Source organism: Salmo salar, chromosome 02, assembly GCF_965601325.2.
Source record: "Salmo salar chromosome 02, fSalSal1, whole genome shotgun sequence".
Taxonomy (NCBI): domain Eukaryota; kingdom Metazoa; phylum Chordata; class Actinopteri; order Salmoniformes; family Salmonidae; genus Salmo; species Salmo salar.
Genome location: NC_138292.1, coordinates 66591222 through 66613504, shown reverse-complemented (window position 1 = coordinate 66613504; position 22283 = coordinate 66591222). Strand labels below are relative to the sequence as shown.

Here is a 22283-nt window from a genome sequence, read left to right as displayed (position 1 = left end):
CGTGTTTGGTGGGAGATTCTGTCACGAGTGTCGTAGGGTAGAGACCAAGACGCAGCGGGAAAATGTACACTCATCTTACATTTACATTTTACATTTTAGTCATTTAGCAGACGCTCTTATCCAGAGCGACTTACAAATCTTCTTTTTTATTTGGTGAAGAAAGAAAACACAAACGTATACAAAACCAAAACGAACTTGATTGTTCTTGTTTAGCTGTTTACATGACAAGACTATCTCCCACAAAATCCCATGAAAAACAAACTCCTAATTATAGGACCCTCAATCAGAGGCAACAATAACCAGCTGCCTCTAATTGAAGGTCCAACCCCAATTAACTAAACATAGAACTACAAAAGACTAGATAGAACATAGAAATATACTAACATAGAACAATGACTAACAAACCCCGGACTAATAAATCAAATACCCCTCTACCTAAACACACATACACAAAAACACACCCTGAACCACATAAAACAAACACCCCCTGCCACGTCCTGACCAAACTACAATAACAAATAACCCCTATACTGGTCAGGACGTGACAATGACTTAGTACTTGGTGGCAAAACCCTTGTTGGCAATCACAGAGGTCAGACGTTTCTTGTAGTTGGCTACCAGGTTTGCACACATCTCAGGAGGGATTTTGTCCCACTCCTCTTTGCAGATCTTCTCCAAGTCATTAAGGTTTCGAGGCTGACGTTTGGCAACTCGAACCTTCAGCTCCCTCCACAGATTTTCTATGGGATTACGGTCTGGAGACTGGCTAGGCCACTCCAGGACCTTAATGTGCTTCTTCTTGAGCCACTCCTTTGTTGCCTTGGCCGTGTGTTTTGGGTCATTGTCATGCTGGACATGCTACCCATCCACGACCCATTTTCAATGCCCTGGCTGAGGGAAGGAGGTTCTCACCCAAGATTTGACGGTATATGGCCCCGTCCATCGTCCCTTTGATGCGGTGAAGTTGTCCTGTCCCCTTAGCAGAAAAACACCCCCAAAGCATAATGTTTCCACCTCCATCTTTGACGGTGGAGATGGTATTCTTGGGGTCATAGGCAGCATTCCTCCTCCTCCAAACACGGCGAGTTGAGTTGATGTCAAAGAGCTCCATTTTGGTCTCATCTGACCACAACACTTTCACCAGTTGTCCTCTGAATCATTCAGATGTTCATTGGCAAACTTCAGACGGGCATGTATATGTATTCTTGAGCAGGGGGACCTTGCGGGCGCTGCAGGATTTCAGTCCTTCACGGCGGAGTGTGTTACCAATTGTTTTCTTGGTGACTATGGTCCCAGCTGCCTTGAGATCATTAACAAGATCCTCCCGTGTAGTTCTGGGCTGATTCCTCACCATTCTCATGATCATTGCAACTCCACGAGGTGAGATCTTGCATGGAGCCCCAGGCCGAGGGAGACTGACAGTTCTTTTGTGTTTCTTCCATTTGCGAATAATCGCACCAAATGTTGTCACCTTCTCACCAAGTTGCTTGGCGATGGTCTTGTAGCCCATTCCAGCCTTGTGTAGGTCTACAATCTTGTCCCTGACATCCTTGGAGAGCTCTTTGGTCTTGGCCATGATGGAGAGTTTGGAATCTGATTGATTGATTGCTTCTGTGGACAGGTGTCTTTCTACAGGTAACAAGCTGTGGTTAGGAGCACTCCCTTTAAGAGTGTGCTACTAATCTCAGCTCGTTACCTGTATAAAAGACACCTGGGAGCCAGAAATCTTTCTGATTGAGAGGGGTCAAATACTTATTTCCCTCATTAAAATGCAAATCAATTTATAACATTTTTGACATGCGTTTTTCTGGATATTTTTGTTGTTATTCTGTCTCTCACTGTTCAAATAAACCTACCATTAAAATTATAGACTGATCCTTTCTTTGTCAGTGGGCAAACGTACAGAATCAGCAGGGAATCAAATACTTTTTTCCCTCACTGTATCAGACTTGAAACTAACCCCATTTACTGGCATCAAAACAAACATCACCATAGCCACTCACAGCTTTATCATCAAGAATCCACTGTATTCATAATATGTTCCTATACCCACATAACGTTCCACTGTATTCATAACATGTTCCTATACCCACATAACGTTCCACTGTATTCATAACATGTTCCTATACCCACATAACGTTCCACTGTATTCATATGTTCCTATACCCACATAACTTTCCACTGTATTCATAACATGTTCCTATACCCACATAACTTTCCACTGTATTCATAACATGTTCCTATACCCACATAACGTTCCACTGTATTCATAACATGTTCCTATACCCACATAACTTTCCACTGTATTCATAACATGTTCCTATACCCACATAACATTCCACTGTATTCATAACATGTTCCTATACCCACATAACGTTCCACTGTATTCATAACATGTTCCTATACCCACATAACTTTCCACTGTATTCATAACATGTTCCTATATCCACATAACTTTCTAGTGAACAAATATGAGGTACAGGTTGGAATGTGATCTATATCAGGTGTTCTTTTATCCCAGCCCAAAAACATGTCACCTGTCCAATTGTCTCAGCTCACTCTTTAGCCTCTGTGGGCGGATGGAGGGCCCTGGCTGCCCAAATACATGTAGGTTAGTTTAGTGTAGAACTGCTAAATACTCAATTGAAAATGTGCAGAAAGAAGTTGGGGCTTTGGCCGTCCGGATCTTGACGTAACTTCGCCCTCCCTTTCTCTCAATGCTTCTCCAAAACAAACCGTTTACACTATGGAGTTGATAGCTTTACATACAAAGAAGCACACACACACACACACACTGTATATTGTGGTGTGGTTAGTTTTTTCTCGACAGCAAAATGAAGTACTGCTGACATGGACAGCTGGTAGCCGTGCTGTTGAGTGACATAATCACAGACCAGCCAGCCAGCTGATTTAACACACACATACACACATACAACTGTACTGTTACATATACCTGGGTGATTCATAACATTAGGGTGGAAGAGTATCACCCTTCTCTGGACCTATAAGCCACCCCTTTCCCTCACTCAATCCCTGTCTCACACACACACACACACACACACACACACACATACACCCCCACACACACACGCCCACTCCCCTACTCCCTAAAGTAGAAACATAGGGACAGGAAGTTCAAGGGACATTCAGAGCCACCAGGGAGAGATACTAGCAGCACGATACTTCACTATCAAAGAACACAATGTTCCCTTCTCTCTGACTCCCTGAGTCTTTACATGGGGGTTGATGGGGTCAGTGAGTCTCTCCCTGAGTCTTTACATGGGGGTTGATGGGGTCAGTGAGTCTCTCCCTGAGTCTTTACATGGGGGTTGTTGGGGTCAGTGAGTCTCTCCCTGAGTCTTTACATGGGGGTTGATGGGGTCAGTGAGTCTCTCCCTGAGTCTTTACATGGGGGTTGTTGGGGTCAGTGGGAATCTCCCTGAGTTTATACATGTGTGTTGATGAGGATCAGTGAGTCTTTTGTAATGATTTACATTATTAAACTACTAAACGTCACGCCCCCACAGTGGGTTGCAAGAAGTCACACATTCTATACATTTGCAGATGACACAACAATGGTAGGCCTGATCACCGACAACGACGAGACAACCTATAGGGAGGATGTCAGAGACCTGGCCGTGTGGTGCCAGGACAACAACCTCTCCCTCAACGTGATCAAGACGAAGGAGATGATTGTGGACTACAGGAAAAAGAGGACCGAGCTCGCTCCCATTCTCATCGATGGGGCTGCAGTGGAGCAGGTTGAGAGCTTCAAGTTCCTTGGTGTCCACATCACCAACAAACTAACATGGTCCAAACACACCAAGACAGTAGTGGAGAAGGCACGACAAAACCTATTCCCCCTCAGGAGACTGAAAAGATTTGGCATGTGTCCTCAGCTCCTTCCCTGTAGCTCAGTTGGTAGAGCATGGTGTTTGCAACGCCAGGGTTGTGTGTTCGATTCCCACGGGGGGCCAGCACAGCAAAAAAAAAAAATATGAAATGAAATGTATGCATTCACAAATGTAAGTCGCTCTGGATAAATGACTAAAATGTAAAATGTCAAAGGGTTCTACAGCTGCACCATCGAGAGCATCCTGACTGGTTGCATCACTGCCTGGTATGGCAACTGCTCGGCCTCCGACCACAAGGCACTACAGAGAGTAGTGCAAACGGCCCAATATGCTGGGGCCAAGCTTCCTGCCATCCAGGACCTCTATACCAGGCGGTGTCAGAGGAAGACCCTAAAAATTGTCAAAGACTCCAGCCACCCTATTCATAAACTGTTCTCTCTGCTACCACACGGCAAGCAGTACCGGAGCGCCAAGTCTAGGTCCAAGAGGCTTCTAAACAGCTTCTACCCCCAAGCCATAAGACTCCTGAACATCTAGTCAAATGGCCACCCAGACTATTTGTAGTGCCCCCTCACCCCCTCTTTACACCACTGCTACTCTCTGTTGTCATTTATGCATAATAACTTTAATAACTCTACCTACATGTACATACTACCTCAACTAAACGGTGCCCCCACACATTGACTCTGTATCGGTACCCCCCTGTATATAGTCCCGCTATTGTTATTTTACTGCTGCTCTTTAATTACTTGTTACTTTAATCTCTTATTCTTATCTGTATTTTTTTTAAACTGCATTGTTGGTTAGGGGCTCATAAGTAAGCATTTCACTGTAAGGTCTACACCTGTTGTATGCGGCGCATGTGACTAATAAAATTTGATTTGATTTTATGTATACTATGACTTATGGTAGTTGGCCATCCTGAGAGAGACACGAGTATCTTATAACAGTATCACATCCTTGACTCATGGGCACACTTTGTGGGGAATTTGAGTTAGATACAACTGTAAAATCAGGGAGAGGACATCTAGATTGACGGCAACTGCAAATCTCTCAGCTTGAGGCGATAATGTAACTATTCTCTTCAAGCACAATATTCATAACTGATGCCCCAAAACCATGAGAAAACTGCCAAGAATAGCAAAAATGAAGCCCAAACAACCTGCTGCAAGGTCCTTTTTTATTGCTTTTCAAGGGACCAGCTTAAACAAATATTTTAGAAAATCTCAGAGTAAATTTGTTTGAAAGGATTGCATTGCATTAGAGATGCCGTCACTGTGGCAGCGAACGCCATGGAAACAGGATACGTATGACTGATTTACGATTGGCCGAGAGACAGAGCAGGCGGCCAATCCGCATTTTTCTGAGTCCAAATAACACCACGTAATCTAGCCAAACAAGACTTTGAGCAAAAACTATAAATTCTACGACAAGCTTCTCAACAGTGGCCACTTTTCAACACTTTATCAGACGAATCATGTCTGAGCTGAGTTTGTATTAGAGTTGGGCCATATGGACAACAATCCATATTGCGGTAAATTGCCTGAATTGATGCGATAACAGTAAAGTTCATAACATGAATGTGCACCACAGTTTTTTGTTGTATTATTCTTTAAACTACTAACACTAGTTTGTAACCATCAATTGTCCCATTAACAATCACCTATATTAGCAAACATATTACATTTCAAACTTCACATTCTAGTGTAGGCTACTTATCCTAATGAAGGTTATAAGCAAAGCGCCTAGGATAAGTGATGGGTATGAGCGATGTCTGAAATGTTCCGTTTAGCGCTCCAGCCTGTAGACTTGGCCACGGCTGGATGGATGTGCTGTTCTGCTGTGACAGAGACACAGTGGTTGTGGGAAGGAGACTAGGTGGCCTCGTTGTTGATGAGCACCTACCCACTTTAGTTACAGTACATCAACAAGCCTGGAAGAACACGGGAGGGGGTGGGTGTGTGTGTGTGTGTGTGTGTGAGGTTGTGGAGTGGGTGGGCAGTGATGGGAGAGGATACAGGAAGAAGGATATTACTTTACTCTGGTCCTGGCCTTGTGAGTTCCTGGATAACAATGGATATTCCATTTCCACATCTGTACACACACACACACACACACACACACTGGGGACCTCTGGGAATCCAGAACCCAGACCCTTCATTTTTTTGGAGTCAGAAAATGATGACCTCACCAGGGCTTGGAGTGATGTTATGGTTTATATTGACTCTACCTCTCAGAGCTGGTGAACATATGCTGGGAATTACAAGTCCTGCTAATTTCCTCCTCTCTTTCTCTCATTCTGTATCTCTCTGCCTCTTTCTTTCTCTCTTTTTCTCTCTGCCTCTTTCTGCCTCTCACTACCTTTCTCTCTCTGTATCGCTTGTCTTCTCTCTCTTTCTCCCCCTCTTGCTACCTCTCTGCTGGTCCCCTCGCTCTCTCTTTCACTCTTTCTCTCTCTCTTTCTCTTCGAGACTTAACTAAAACCTGGAACTCATGTATGATGTGTGAAGTCATACTGGGTTTCTTCCCTTTATAAGTGGTTATGTGTGTTGGGCTGAGTGAGAAACCATATCAAGGGTCCCACGCCTAATATCAAGGGAATCGCATCGGGGCGGAACCACATAGATCTCAATGCTGGAACTTTACTATTTGAATGAGGTTAAAATGATAGAGAGTTCAGTTGTATGGATCTAGGAATGGGTAGGGAATTCGAACAGGGATCAAGAATTTGATATCAACTACTAGGGAATCTTCTGTTGCTGTCGCCAACTCAACTCAAACCCTCAACCCATAACTTATGCTGGGTCTGCACATCTGCTGAGACTGCTGGAGAGATTGTCTCCCTGGGCTTGAGATGGTTCTGTTTTACCAGATCTTTGTTTGGAGTGTTTGGAGTGCTCCTGTTTTCATATCAGATCTTTGAGGAAATGAAGATGAGGTATGTGGAAGAAAGAATGCAAGTGGCGTGAGAGATAGAAGGACGTGAGAGAGAGATTGAATGGATACAAGACGGAGAGATGGAAAAAGATGGAGGGGGACCTGAGGTGATATAAAACAAAGTCCTGACAGAGGGATAGAGACTGATATAGACGATATATTAAATTGAGTCAAAGATGGAGAGATGGAAGGATGGGAAGCGAGAGGGATCCAGAGTGATATTAAACACTGATGTCACTCAGAAAGCTATTGTGCAGATGAAGAAGGAGACATTGAAGATAGGAAGAGAGGCATATTGGATTGTAGGGCTGGGAATTGCCAGGGACTTCACGATGCAATATTACCACGATACTTTGGCACCGATACGATATTTATTGCGAATCTCACGATTCTATATGTATTGCGATTCGATACTGTGATTTTATTGCAATTTGATGTTCCAAGCATATTGCTCACTATATGTCTGCTGCATGAGAAAACGCACAAATAATATTGCGACATTGTCGAAACGATATGATACGATATACTATCAGAAATAATATCCCGACATGCACACTACCATTTAAAAGTTTGGGGTCACTTAGAAATGTCCTTGTTTTTGAAAGGAAAGCACATTTTTTGGTCCGTTAAAATAACATCAAATTGATCAGAAATACAGTGTAGACATTAATGTTGTAAATGACTATTGTAGCTGGAAACAGCAGATTTGTTTAATGGAATATCTACATAGGTGTACAGAGGCCCATTATCAGCAACCATCACTCCTGTGTTCCAATGGCACTTTGTGTTAGCTAATTGACGTTCATAATTTGTAAATGCTAATTGATCATTAGAAACCCTTTTGCAGTTATGTAGCCGTTTTCAGCTGGCCTTCTTTAGACTAGTTGAGTATCTGGAGCATCAGCATTTGTGGGTTCGATTACAGGCTCAAAATGGCCAGAAACAAAGAACTTTCTTTGGAAACTCATCAGTCTATTCTTGTTCTGAGAAATGAAGGCTATTGCATGCGAGAAATTGCCAAGAAACTGAAGATCTCGTACAACGCTGTGTACTACTCCCTTCACAGAACAGCACAAACCGGCTCTAACCAGAACAGAAAGAGGAGTGGGAGGCCCCGGTGCACAACTGAGCAAGAGGACAAGTACATTAGAGTGTCTAGTTTGATAAAAAGACGCCTCACAAGTCCTCAACTGGCTGCTTCATTAAATAGTACCCACAAAACACCAGTCTCAACGTCAACAGTGAAGAGGCGACTCCGGGATGCTGGCCTTCTAGGCAGAGTTCCTCTGTCCAGTGTCTGTTATTTTGCCCATCTTCATCTTTTCTTTTTATTGGCCAGTCTGAGATATGGCTTTTTCTTTGCCACTCTGCCTAGAAGGCCAGCATCCCGGAGTCGCCTCTTCACTGTTGAATAGACTGACGAGTTTCATAAAAAGTATTTTGTTTCTGGCCATTTTGAGCCTGTAATCGAACCCACAAATACTGATACTCAACTATTGCTTCTGTAATCAGAACAACAGTTTTCAGCTGTGTTAACATAATTGCAAAAGAGTTTTCTAATGATCAATTAGCCATTTAAAATGATAAACTTGGATTAGCTAACACAACGTGCCATTGGAACACAGGAATGATGGTTGCTGATAAAAGGCCTCTGTACGCGTATGTAGATATTCCATTAAAAATCAGCCGTTTCCAGCTACAATAGTCATTTACAACATTAACAATGTCTACACTGTATTTCTGATCAATTTGATGTTATTTTAATGGACGAAAAATGTGCTTTTCTTTCAAAAACAAGGACATTTCTAAGTGACCCCAAACTTTTGAACGGTAGTGTAACTGTATAGATTTTCCCCCATCACTATTGGGTTGATGTTAAACTATTGGATGAAGCCTTATCCCACTGATGCCTTATGACTCTCCTGCCCAACAGCCATAGAAAGGGAGGAGAGATTTGGATTAAGGCTGTTGTGGATTATAAACACTTTAAGCCTTTCCATAACACACACACACACAGACAGAGACACACACACACACACACAGGGACTTACACACGCACGTGCACACACACGCACATACACGCAACGATAAGTTAGCGACCGAGCAACCGTCTGTTCTCGTCCACATGTTGAACTAAAAAATAAACTCCCGACTAGAAGTAGTCGCTGGGTGACAGCAAGCCAAACCACATCCAGAGTCTCTTGTTGGATTTAGCCCATCCATCCATCTTCTGCTGGGGACTTCAGGGGGAGTTGTGTAGGGTCACACCCTAAGGTCTGGCTCTTGTTCTGGGCCACAGCTCCCCAAGAAACCTGCCTCCTGGGTTCCAGGAGCATGACAGCAGATGGGGTTTTGGAGAGGCAGTGTGTGGGTGGATGGGTCTGGGTGGGTGGATGGGTCTGGGTGGGTGGATGGGTCTGGGTGGGTCTGGGTGGGTGGATGGGTCTGGGTGGGTGGGTGGATGGGTCTGGGTGGGTGTCTGGGTGGGTGGATGGGTCTGGGTGGGTGGGTGATGGGTCTGGGTGGGTGGGTGCACGTGCATTCCTGATGTATCAGTTTCCATTTTCAAAAGCTGGAGACGAGTCCCATAGTGCTAGTGAGGGACTGAAAGGAAAAGAGGATAGAGGCAGCGGGGCTTGGAGGGAGGGAGGGGAAGAGAGAGAGGAGGGGGGCTTGTAGGGAGGGAGGGGAAGAGAGAGAGGGGCTTGGAGGGAGGGAAGGGAAGAGCGAGAGCGATGCTTAGAGGGAGAGAGAGGAAGAGGGAGAGAGAGGGGCTTGGTATGTGTCGTTGGCCCGTGGTTGTTTTTCCTCCGTATTGTCATTTCCTCTGCAGCTTGAGTTGGAGCGCTCCGAACAGTCCGAAGGCTGCGAACGGGAACAAACATTTATTCAGCGAACCTGATGGGTGTTCCCTCTCCTCTTTTGTTGTCCCCTCTCTTCTGTAACATCTGAGAGGGTTGTAAATCTAAACATTTATCAGGAGAACCTGATGGTTCCTCTCTCTCCTCTCTGCACTGCAGGCATCTCTAAAGAGTAGGCTATATACTGTTGACGTTGTTATGAGTCAGTGCTTCCTCTATTAAAGAGCACGATGGAATGTTTCAGTGGGTCAACAGGTCTCAGATCAGAGGGTTCTGGGTTTTCGTTGAGGACATCCAGATGTTTGTCTTTGGATTTACCTTTTCTGTTCAATTTCACGTTTGGGCCGTGTGTAAACAAATACATGGGAAATCTTATTCACCAGAGCTCTTGAAGTTCATCCAGTTATATGGGGTTACCACAGTAAGATCTATTGGTTATTACATCTCTATGTCCCCGTCTTGTCTGGCGCTAATGAGTGTATTCAAGTGGTGTGTGTGACAGCAGTCACTCAAGCGATTCACTGCTCCCCATCAACCTTCAACAGAGCCCTTAAAAAAAGACTATCTTCTCTCAGGTCATGCCTATATCATGATGTACCTGTGTGTCTCACTTAGTTATGAGTCATCCCTAAGGGATTTGACCTTTGACCTGCTGTCTGGCCTGTCAGCAAAGCTCTCAAGCCCTTATAGTCCCTAATCTCCACTGCCTATCATCTCCCTAGACTGGAGCACTAACCCCTAGCCCTCAAGACTAGAGCACTAACCCCTAGCCCTCAAGACTAGAGCACTAACCCCTAGCCCTCAAGACTAGAGCACTAACCCCTAGCCCTCAAGACTAGAGCACTAACCCATAGCCGTTTAAAGACTGGAGCACTAACCCATAGCCCTCTGAAGACTGGAGCACTAACCCATAGCTCTCTAAAGACTGGAGCACTAACCCATAGCCCTCTAAAGACTGGAGCACTAACCCCTCTAAAGACTAGAGCACTAACCCATAGCCCTCTAAAGACTGGAGCACTAACCCATAGCCCTCTAAAGACTGGAGCACTAACCCCTCTAAAGACTAGAGCACTAACCCATAGCCCTCTAAAGACTGGAGCACTAACCCGCCCTCAGCGGGCCTCCCCTCAAAGACTAGAGCACTAACCCCTAGCCCTCTAAAGACTGGAGCACTAACCCCAGCCCTCAGCGGCCTCCCCTAGCCCCAAGACTGGAGCACTAACCCATAGCCCTCTAAAGACTGGAGCACTAACCCATAGCCCTCTAAAGACTGGAGCACTAACCCATAGCCCTCTAAAGACTGGAGCACTAACCCATAGCCCTCTAAAGACTAGAGCACTAACCCATAGCCCTCTAAAGACTGGAGCACTAACCCATAGCCCTCTAAAGACTAGAGCACTAACCCCTAGCCCTCTAAAGACTGGAGCACTAACTCCTCTAAAGACTAGAGCACTAACCCATAGCCCTCTAAAGACTGGAGCACTAACCCATAGCCCTCTAAAGACTGGAGCACTAACCCATAGCCCTCTAAAGACTGGAGCACTAACCCATAGCCCTCTAAAGACTGGAGCACTAACCCATAGCCCTCTAAAGACTGGAGGCACTAACCCATAGCCCTCTAAAGACTGGAGCACTAACCCATAGCCCTCTAAAGACTAGAGCACTAACCCATAGCCCTCTAAAGACTGGAGCACTAACCCATAGCCCTCTAAAGACTAGAGCACTAACCCCTAGCCCTCTAAAGACTGGAGCACTAACCCATAGCCCTCTAAAGACTGGAGCACTAACCCATAGCCCTCTAAAGACTGGAGCACTAACCCATAGCCCTCTAAAGACTAGAGCACTAACCCATAGCCCTCTAAAGACCACCCGGCATTAGAGAGACAGATCTTAAGGGGCCCGCTCATCTTCTCTTACTCCTTCTTCTGGTCATTACTGATGTTAAGTAATTTAGTGGGCCACTGTGTTGCCCTTGCAGCACGGTGATTGTGTGTGTTGACTTAGAACAATGAATCTCCTTACTAAGCACTTCTGATACCAGTTATTCATCAAACCTGTATAAAAAGACTATCTGTTCACTGTTTGTCAGTGAAACAACAAGCCTGCTGTCTGTCTGTCCCACTTAACTCCTCAGCTAGCCTCAGCTCTTGGAAGACAAGGGAATCATCCGCTAGGCTAGGTGCTGCTGCTGAGCTTGAAGAGCGCCTTTCATTCAGGCCCTTTGACTGTCTTTTGATGCTTTTGAAACTTTCCATTCAAGCTTCATTATCGCCTAGAATGAGTTGGCGGCGGCGTCATCGGAAGTCCTGCTTCCGAGCTTTTTCCAAGTTTTGGCAGGTAAAAGCCGAGACAGATGGTTATGGAAGTCATTAACATTCCAGAGGGCGAACACATCGACACACACACACACACACACACCACGAAGATGTGGACACTTGTTTATTTTTCCACGTGCGTGGGCGGGACCATGCCCGAATGTTGCACTGTCTGTCCTTCACTGAGAGAGGAGAAGGTGGAGGAGGGGAGGGGTGAAGACACCCCTGTCCTGAAAACAATACAAAGGGGCAGACAAATGAACGCTGTGGGCTCAGTGAGGGATCGGGGAAGTGGATTCGAGATGGGTGGATTGACACAGAGGATTGGAGGCTAGAGAGGGAGAGATGAAGAGGGGGAGAGAGGGAGAGGGAGGTGTGGAAAGAGACATGGGTGAGGGGGGGGAGATGGTGTGTAAGCGACATGGCATATGGACCAGAAGATCAACTTTCAGTCCTCAGTAGTTCCACTGTCCAGATTGTTGAATGCATGTGTTTCACTGCGCTAGATGTAACAGTATCTTCTTGAAGGGAGAAATCTTCTTCTGCTTTTTCACCAACCAAAGCTGATCCCCTTTCTCTTCAAAAACATTATCTGACCAGCCATAAAGAGACCTCAACTTCAGTATCTGATTTTAACCTCCTGGAAATGTGTTGTATCTAATACATCGTCATGGTCTACCACACACACACACGGGCCATAAATCCACGTTCAGGTCCCCAAAATGTGGAAATATCCCATTCCTCCTCCAGCTCTCTGTCTCAATAATCCCTCCTGTGGAGTTGGTGGGAGTAGTGATCTGTAAACCAGAGAGGAGCGTGGGTCGTGGCTCGGACATGAATGAAACGTCTTGAATCACCACGGAGACCTGATACAGTAGTACTTAGTGGCTGGTACTCTCTAGAATGATAGGCCTTAGGAGGGAGGAACTGCTGCTCTCTAGAATGATAGGCCTTGGGAGGGAGGGAGGAACTGCTGCTCTCTAGAATGATAGGCCTTGGGAGGGAGGAACTGCTGCTCTCTAGAATGATAGGCCTTGGGAGGGAGGAACTGCCCATCTCTAGAATGATAGGCATTGGGAGGGAGGAACTGCTGCTCTCTAGAAGGATAGGCCTTGGGAGGAAGGAACTGCTGCTCTCTAGAATGATAGGCCTTGGGAGGGAGGAACTGCTGCTCTCTAGAATGATAGGCCTTGGGAGGAAGGAATTGCTGCTCTCTAGAATGATAGGCCTTGGGAGGGAGGAACTGCTGCTCTCTAGAATGATAGGCCTTGGGAGGGAGGAACTGCTGCTCTCTAGAATGATAGGCCTTGGGAGGGAGGAACTGCTACTCTCTAGAAGGATAGGCCTTGGGAGGGAGGAACTGCTGCTCTCTAGAATGATAGGCCTTGGGAGGAAGGAACTGCTGCTCTCTAGAATGATAGGCCTTGGGAGGGAGGAACTGCTACTCTCTAGAAGGATAGGCCTTGGGAGGGAGGAACTGCTGCTCTCTAGAATGATAGGCCTTGGGAGGGAGGAACTGCTACTCTCTAGAATGATAGGCCTTGGGAGGGAGGAACTGCTACTCTCTAGAAGGATAGGCCTTGGGAGGGAGGAACTGCTGCTCTCTAGAATGATAGGCCTTGGGAGGAAGGAACTGCTGCTCTCTAGAATGATAGGCCTTGGGAGGGAGGAACTGCTACTCTCTAGAATGATAGGCCTTGGGAGGGAGGAACTGCTGCTCTCTAGAATGATAGGCCTTGGGAGGGAGGAACTGCTACTCTCTAGAATGATAGGCCTTGGGAGGGAGGAACTGCTGCTCTCTAGAATGATAGGCCTTGGGAGGGAGGAACTGCTACTCTCTAGAATGATAGGCCTTGGGAGGGAGGAACTGCTGCTCTCTAGAATGATAGGCCTTGGGAGGGAGGAACTGCTACTCTCTAGAATGATAGGCCTTGGCAGGAAGGAATTGTTGCTCTCTAGAATGATAGGCCTTGGGAGGGAGGAACTGCTGCTCTCTAGAATGATAGGCCTTGGGAGGGAGGAACTGCTGCTCTCTAGAATGATAGGCCTTGGGAGGGAGAGAGGAACTGCTGCTCTCTAGAAGGATAGGCCTTGGTAAGGGAGGAACTGCTGTTCTCTAGAACTGGCATCTCTCTCTCTCTCTCTCTCTCTCTCTCTCTCTCTCTCTCTCTCTCTCTCTCTCTCTCTCTCTCTCTCTCTCTCTCTCTCTGCTTTATTGCCAAAGCAAGTGAAGTAGATAATAAACAGAAGTGAAATAAACAACAAAAAGTAAATATTACACTCACACAAGTTCAAAAATAATAGAGACATTTAAAATGTTATCTCTATATACAGTGTTGTAACGATGTGCAAATAAACAAACATAAAATGGGTTGTATTTACTAGTGATGCATCGATATGACATTTTTGGCGATACCGATATCCAATATTTTCATTGACAAAAAAAACGAAGCTGATATTTAAAATTTTTGCGGCCTTTTAAGCATCCTAATACAGTTAAATAGTTAACACACACACATGGACGCAGCGGTCTAAGGCACTGCATCTCAGTGCAAGAGGCGTCACTACAGTCCCTGGTTTGAATCTAGGCTGTATCACATCCGGCCGTGATTGGGAGTCCCATAGGGCGGCGCACAATTGGCCCAGCGTCTTCCAGGCCGTCATTGTAAATGACTTGCCTAGTTAAATAAAGGTTACACACACACACACAAACACACCACACTGACCTAAAAGTTATTTTGTTGCCATTTACTTATGTCTCCATTACCAGTGGCTGCTTTTAACGTTAGCTTTGGGCAACAGGGTTAAATAGCTAAACACATCATTCGTGGCCGGTGTTTGCAGACTTTTATGTACAGCTTTGACGGTGCAACTGTATCTTTTTTTGACACACAAAGACCCAGACGGCGTTCCATAGTATGTATGTCATGAAGCTAATAGCAGTGACGCTATTACTGTGTAACTCCGGTAGGGCAACATCTGAAAAATAGCGCACTTGGTAGTGTGTACCGGTGCTCAACCAGTCTGCGAAAGCCAACATCACCCACAACAGAAAACGGTTGATTGTCAAGGACAATGAATTCCATTATCTTGGCTTTAATGGATTTCGCCTTTGAGTTGTCTCGCTGAATTTTTCTTACTCTTTCAAATGACTGCTCGATCCACACAGCAGACATTGTGGGCTAGGTTAGGAATGCTGTGTTGCATGAGTAGCGCAACATTTTACATGGCGTCATTACGTCATGTACCTACGTTATATAGGTATGAACGGTAGCTTTGTCATCGGTTTTTAACATCAGCATTTAACCTGTTTGGGCTAGGGGGCAGTATTGAGAATTTTGGAAAAAATATGTGCCAATTTTTAACTGCCTCCTACACCAACTCAGAAGCTAGAATATGCATATTATTGTTCAGGTTTGGATAGAAAACACCCTAAAGTTTCTAAAACTGTTTGAATGGTGTCTGTGAGTATAACAGAACTCCTATGGCAGGCAAAAACCTGACAAGGTTTCATGCAGGAAGTGGCCTGTCTGACAAGGAGTCGTGCGTCTTGCATCTGTTTATTGAAGAGTAAGGATCTTAGCTGTAACGTGACAATTTCCAGGGCTCCAATAGGCTCTCAGAACCCGGGAAAAACCTGAACGATGACGAGGCAGCCTCTGGCTGAAACAGATTATCGCCTTATCCAAGTGGCCGATCAGAGGACCATTGAATGAGGCGCGTGCACGATTCGCCCCCGTGGAGAAATTTAATTCGGCTGTTTAGCTTATTGCAGATTCCCGGTCGGAATATTATCGCTTTTCTACGAGATAAATGGCATAAAAATTGGTTTTAAACAGCGGTTGACATGCTTCGAAGTACGGTAATGGAATATTTAGACATTTTTTTGTCACGCCATGCGCCATGCGCACGACCGTTATTTACCATTCGTATAGTGTGTAGAACGCACGAACAAAACAGAGGATATTTGGATATAATGATGGATTATTTGGGACCAAACCTACATTTGTTATTGAAGTAGAAGTCCTGGGAGTGCATTCTGACGAAGAACAGGAAAGGTAAGAACATTTTTCTTATAGGAAATAGGATTTTGGTGAAGGCTAATCTTGCCGGGTGTCTAAATAGCTAGCCGTGATGGCTGGGCTATGTACTTAGAATATTGCAAAATGTGCTTCATCCGAAAAGCTATTTTAAAATCGGACATATCGAGTGCATAGAGGAGTAATGTATCTATAATTCTTAAAATAATTGTTATGCTTTTTGTGAACGTTTATCGTGAGTAATTTAGCAAACTGTTAGTAAATTCCCCGGAAGTTTGCGGGGGGTATGCTTTTTCTGAACGTCACATGCTAATGTAAAAAGCTGTTTTTTGATATAAATATGAAGTTGATTGAACAGACATGCATGTATTGTATAACATAATGTCCTAGGTGTGTCATCTGATGAAGATCATAAAAGGTTAGTGCTGCATTTAGCTGTGGTTTGGGTTTTTGTGACATTATATGCTAGCTTGAAAAATGGGTGTCTGATTATTTCTGGCTGGGCACTCTCCTGACATAATCTAATGTTTTGCTTTCGTTGTAAAGCCTTTTTGAAATCGGACAGTGTGGTTAGATTAAGGAGAGTCTTGTCTTTAAATAGCTGTAAAATAGTCATATGTTTGAGAAATTGAAGTAATAGTATTTCAAACGATTCAAAAATCGCGCCACTGAATTCAGGTGGCTGTTACGTAGGTGGGACGAATTCGTCCCGCCTTGCCCATAGAGGTTAACTAGACATCAGGCCAATACCGATGTTGGCATTTTTAGCTAATATCGTCCGATTCCAATATGTTCACCGATATATCGTGCATCCCTAGTATTTACAATGGTGTTTGTTCTTCACTGGTTGCCCTTTTCTTGTGGAAACAGGTCGCAAATCTTGCTTCTGTGATGGCACACTGTGGTATTTCACCCAGTAGATATGGGAGTTTATCAAAATTTGATTTGTTTCGAATTCTTTGTGGGTCTGTGTAATCTGAGGGAAATATGTGTCTCTAATATGGTCATACATTTGGCAGGAGGTTAGGAAGTGCAGCTCAGTTTCCACCTCATTTTGTTGGCAGTGTGCACATAGCCTGTCTTCTCTTGAGAGCCAGGTCTGCCTTCAGCGGCCTTTCTCAATAGCAAGGCTATGCTCACTGAGTCTGTACATAGTCAAAGCTTTCCTTAATTTTGGGTCAGTCACAGTGGTATTCTGCCACTGTGTACTCTCTGTTTAGGGCCAAATAGCATTCTAGTTTGCTCTGTTTCTTTCCAAATTTTTTCCAATGTGTCAATTAATTATCTTTTTGTTTTCTCATGATTTGGTTGGGTCTAATTGTGTTGCTGTCCTTGGGCTCTGTGGGGTCTGTTTGTGTTTGTGAACAGAGCTCCGAGACCAGCTTGCTTAGGGGACTCTTCTCCAGGTTCATCTCTCTGTAGGTGATGACTTTGTTATGGAAGGTTTGGGAATTGCTTCCTTTTAGGTGATTGTAGAATTTAACGGCTCATTTCTAGATTTTGATAATTAGTGGGTATCGGCCTAATTCTGCTCTGCATGCATTATTTGGTGTTTTACGTTGTACACTGAGGATATTTTAGCAGAATTCTGCATGCAGAGTCTCAATTTGGTGATTGTCCCATTTTGTGAATTCTTGGTTGCTGAGCGGACCCCAGACCTCACAACCATAAAGGGCAATAGGTTCTATAACTGATTCAAGTATTTTTATTTCTCTCTCTCTCTCTCGTTTCACCAGCAGTCACCTGTAAACTGAGTTGCTGGCACTGCGCTGAGTTACTGGCGCTGCCTCGCCTTCAAAGAATCTCTACACCCTCAGAGAGTGATGACTGCCACACACACACACACACACACACACACACACACACACACACACACACACACACACACACACACACACACACCACACACACACTGTCTGAGGTGAGGCTGGTTTGAAGGGTTCTACTGAAACCATACGGCTGGGCCCAGGACTCTGTTTCTTCTCTCCACTAGACTCCTGTGGCTCTTTACATTTCTTTCCCTCTCTGTTTTATCAGATATCCACTAATAACTAGATCCTATGGACAGAGGGAGAGATGGATGGAGGGTGTTGTCTGTTGAAGAGAGGGTGGGAGGAGAGAGAGAGAGAGAGAGAGCTGGGTGTTCTGGAATGTCTGTGCTGAAGTATCGATTTATGCAGCTGAAAAACGGAGCAGATGATTCCTTACAGTCTCTGGCTATTCATAGTGGTTCCTCCTGAGTCCTCACTAAAGTGCTGATCAAGGATCAGTTCAGCCTTTTAGACCATAAGGAATAGGACTATATGGACAGAGGGGAGTCCTCACTAAAGTGCTGATCAAGGATCAGTTCTGCCTTTTAGACCATAAGGAATAGGACTATATGGACAGAGGGGAGTCCTCACTAAAGTGCTGATCAAGGATCAGTTCAGCCTTTTAGACCATAAGGATAGGACTATATGGACAGAGGGGAGTCCTCACTAAAGTGCTGATCAAGGATCAGTTCTGCCTTTTAGACCATAAGGAATAGGACTATATGGACAGAGGGGACGTGATCCTTGACTCTGTCTGCTGTGTTCTGTTCTCTCTCTCTCTCTCTCTCTCTCTCTCTTTCTTTCTCTCTCCTTTCTCTCCTCTCTCTCTCTCTCTCTCTCTCTCACACTCTCTTGTTCCCCCTCTGTCTCTCTTTGCTCTCTCTCCTCTCTTTCGGTCCTCTCTCTCTTTCTCTTTACCTCCTCTCAATTCAATTCAAATCAAAGGCCTTTATTTGTATGGGAAACATATGTTTACTTAGCCAAAGCAAATGGAATAGACAATAAACAAAAGGGAAATAAACAGTGGAAACATTAGTAAACATTACACTCACAAATGTTTGAAAAGAATATAGACATTTCAAATGTTATATTATTGCTATGTACAGTGTTGTAACAATGTGCAAGTAGTTGAAGTATAAAAGGGGAAATAAATAAACAGGTTGCATTTACAATGGTGTTTGTTCTCCACTGGTTGTCCTTTTCTCATGACAACGGGCCACACATCGTGCTGCTGTATCTGCACACTGCACTGTTTCACCTTGCAGATATAGGACTTTATCAGTGTTTGGTTTGTTTTCAAATGATTTGTGGGTCTGTGTGATTTGTTGGAAATATGTCTCTCTAATGTGGTCATACATTTGGCAGGAGGTTAAGAAGTGTAGATCAGTTTCTACCTCATTTTGTGGGCAGTAAGGCACATAGTCTGTCTTCTCTTGAGAGCCAGGTCTGTTTACAGCGGCCTCTATCATAAGTCTGTACATAGTCAAGGATCTTTTACATTTAGGGTCAGTCACAGTGGTCAGGTATTCTGCTACTATGTGCTTTCTCTCTCGCTCTCTCTCTCTCTCTCTCTCTCTCCTTTCTCTCTCTCTCTCTCTCTCTCTCTCTCCTTTCTCTCTCTCTCTTTATATTCTCTCTCTCTCTTCTTTCTCTCTTGCTCTCTTTCCCCCTCTCTCTTTTCCCCTCTTTCTCTCCTCCACTCTCTTGCTCTCTCCACCCCCCTCTCTCTCTGCTCTCTCTTTCTGTTCTCGGCTATGCTGTTTGAGCACACTGATTGAAGCTGACACTGGAATAGAGAGCTGGGGGGTAGGTTGTTGGTTCACCTGGCGCTACAAATCGCTGGCTAATTTAGATGTAACTCGAACCTACAGTCCCCTCTCCCTCTTCTCCTTTCTTCCCCTCTCCGTCTTCCTCCCTCTCTCCCTCTTCTACCTTTTCCTTTCTGCGCTGAGTAGATGTGAACAGACGTTGCCCTCAGGATCAACTTACTCCTCGCCCAAACCTTAACCATTACGGGAAAGAAAACCCCAAACTGACCTTAGATCAATGTGGAGGGGACTTCATTCTCCTCTGCACCTCAGACCCAACTAGTTGATCCCCGAACCACAGGCATACAAGTTGAGTTGACTGGACTAGCCTTGGCTATCATTCGTCGTGACATTTATGCAGTGTTCCGTAACTATACGCCTGCAGGAGACGAGCTATCCTTGAGTCATCTTAATCTTACTGTGTGTGTGTGTGTGTGTGTGTGTGTGTGTGTGTGTGTGTGTGTGTGTGTGTGTGTGTGTGTGTGTGTGTGTGTGTGTGTGTGTGTGTGTGTGTGTGTGTGTGTGTGTGTGTGCGTGCGCGTGTGTGAGCACGTCAAGAAATCTAATCCTTGACATTGAAGAGAGAATTCCCACTGGGATGGAGATTTTTACAGTAGACATTAGGCACCTGTCATTGGATAGTATTATATTCTCTGGTATGTGCTCTGCCGTTTTCTGTGACAATGGCACGTGTCGCAGTCACACTGACTGCAAGGCAAGGATACCATCACTGGCTGGGACCTTCTGACACACACACACACACACACACACACACACACACACACACACACCACTCACAAACACATATACACAAACACACACTCACAAACACATATACACACATAGGCACACACACAAACACATATGCACACACAAACACACATGTTGGATGACTTAACATTACAGACACATTCTTCAGAGTACATGACAACTCTGAGCCTTACAGCAATCTGGCACCACATCCAATAAGCAGATACTGAGCTCTATTGGCTAGGTTTCTGAAGAACAATCCTATCTCTATGGTAACTGATGCCCGTTGAGCACAGCTCCAGGCTAGCACATAGACCTAAGCCACAGCATTCATGCTGGTTATTGAAACATTCCTCTGCTGCCACAACGCCTGGTCTTCTTGTCTCGTTCTGTCTCCCATCGCCAGGGATGCATTCACTAGGAACCAAACAGTCATGGGACCTACCCTCGTTTTCCTTTCAAAATGTTTTCAGTTACAAAACGTTTTGCTACAGTTTTGTTACGGTGTGCGACTAATGAATACACCGTAAGGCTCTGCTCTTTAAAGTTGCTCTGAGTGACATGACACAGTGAACATCGACTTAGATGGACATTGCGTCATTGCTTTTAGGCACTAGAGTCCTCTATCTATCTCTATGGGTACTACTGAGGAAAATAAAAGATGGAAGGAACGATGAGTTCATTAACAGAACACACCACTGGCCTCTGGATGTCCTTCATGCTCTTCCTGAATAAGGTGTGTGAGGGAACCGGTTCCTGTAAGGGGCCACTTTGACCCGGTGGATTATATGGGCGAACACACAAGCCAGGTGACCGTGGGACACCAGGAGAGCGCGTGGTCATTCACAGCTTTGAAACGCCATGGAGAGACGAGGAATTTGTATCATTGAAAGTAAGGTGTCTTTGCGCCACTCCTTCTCTCAGTGGGGGAGTGAGAGAGAGGGAGAGAGAGAGAGAGACCATGAAGCCCGGGGCTAGGCCCACGCTCAGCCATGGTGGTCCAATTAAAAAGAACTCTTGTAGAGAGAAATCCCTGTTCCATTAGCTTGGTATGAGAGGGAGATGGACTGATAATTAGACGCTGTTATTAGGCTAATTGGCATTAATATGTTAATCCACCAAGGCTTTACTAACGAAAACTGCAGCAATATTTAGTCTTGTCTGTGTTGTAATACACCTTTATGATTATGGGTTATTTTCCCAGATGAAGTGTTTATTGTGAGAACAAACATTAGGCATGTTTAGAATAATACTGGGAACAATTGTTAACTTTGTTGAGGATGGACACACACACACACACACACACACACACACTGCGTCTCAGTATAAAAGTGACTCCTGGCTCAGAACGGCCCCCAGCGGGGCCTCACATCCTGACAGGAAGCTGTGTCTTTTCTCCTCCATTCCTCCTCAATCACTTTCTTCTCCTTTATTTCTCCTCTCATTCAGGCTGTTGCTCAACAATGTTCATTTAACCCTCCTCTAGAACTGTCCACTGGACCTGTCGAGACAGACAGACACAGGACAGACCGGCGATCATCCAATCTATCACACCTCAGGACTTATCAACCAGCAGCGTCACTCCAGTGTGAGTTGACTAACCAATAAAGCTCTTACAGAGACCGGACTCTTGACCCGGACTATTAAGGCCAAATCAAACGAAACGCCAACGAGCATCGCTTCGCGTTGACGCGAGAAAAATAGACTTGTTTTCTAATTTGATGCACGTAATGCTTTTGACAGCGTTGACACTGTCTGTCATTCACTACCATGCTTTCTAATTCCAGTGTGTACACGCTCGTTCACGTTTGGTTTGATTTGGCCTTTAGGAGTTTAAAAGCTCCAAACTGGAACCGGACCGACTCTCATGATGGGCCGGCTGTATTACACCAACATTGTCCCAGTCA

The 22283-nt window shown here is 45.0% G+C and overlaps 1 protein-coding gene across 3 annotated transcripts in view; it reads left to right on the top strand.

Annotated features, from left to right (window-relative positions):
* Window positions 1–22283, top strand: part of LOC106589748 (gamma-adducin) — a 150646-nt gene that overhangs the window by 62426 nt on the left and 65937 nt on the right. The window contains exon 1 of one of the 3 annotated variants that reach the window (XM_045707988.2): window positions 21946–21964. The exons of the other annotated variants lie outside the window; for them this stretch is intronic. The gene's annotated coding sequence lies outside the window, so the exon portion shown is untranslated. Of the gene's footprint in view, window positions 1–21945; window positions 21965–22283 lie in introns of those variants that run through there. 3 annotated transcript variants of the gene reach the window in all.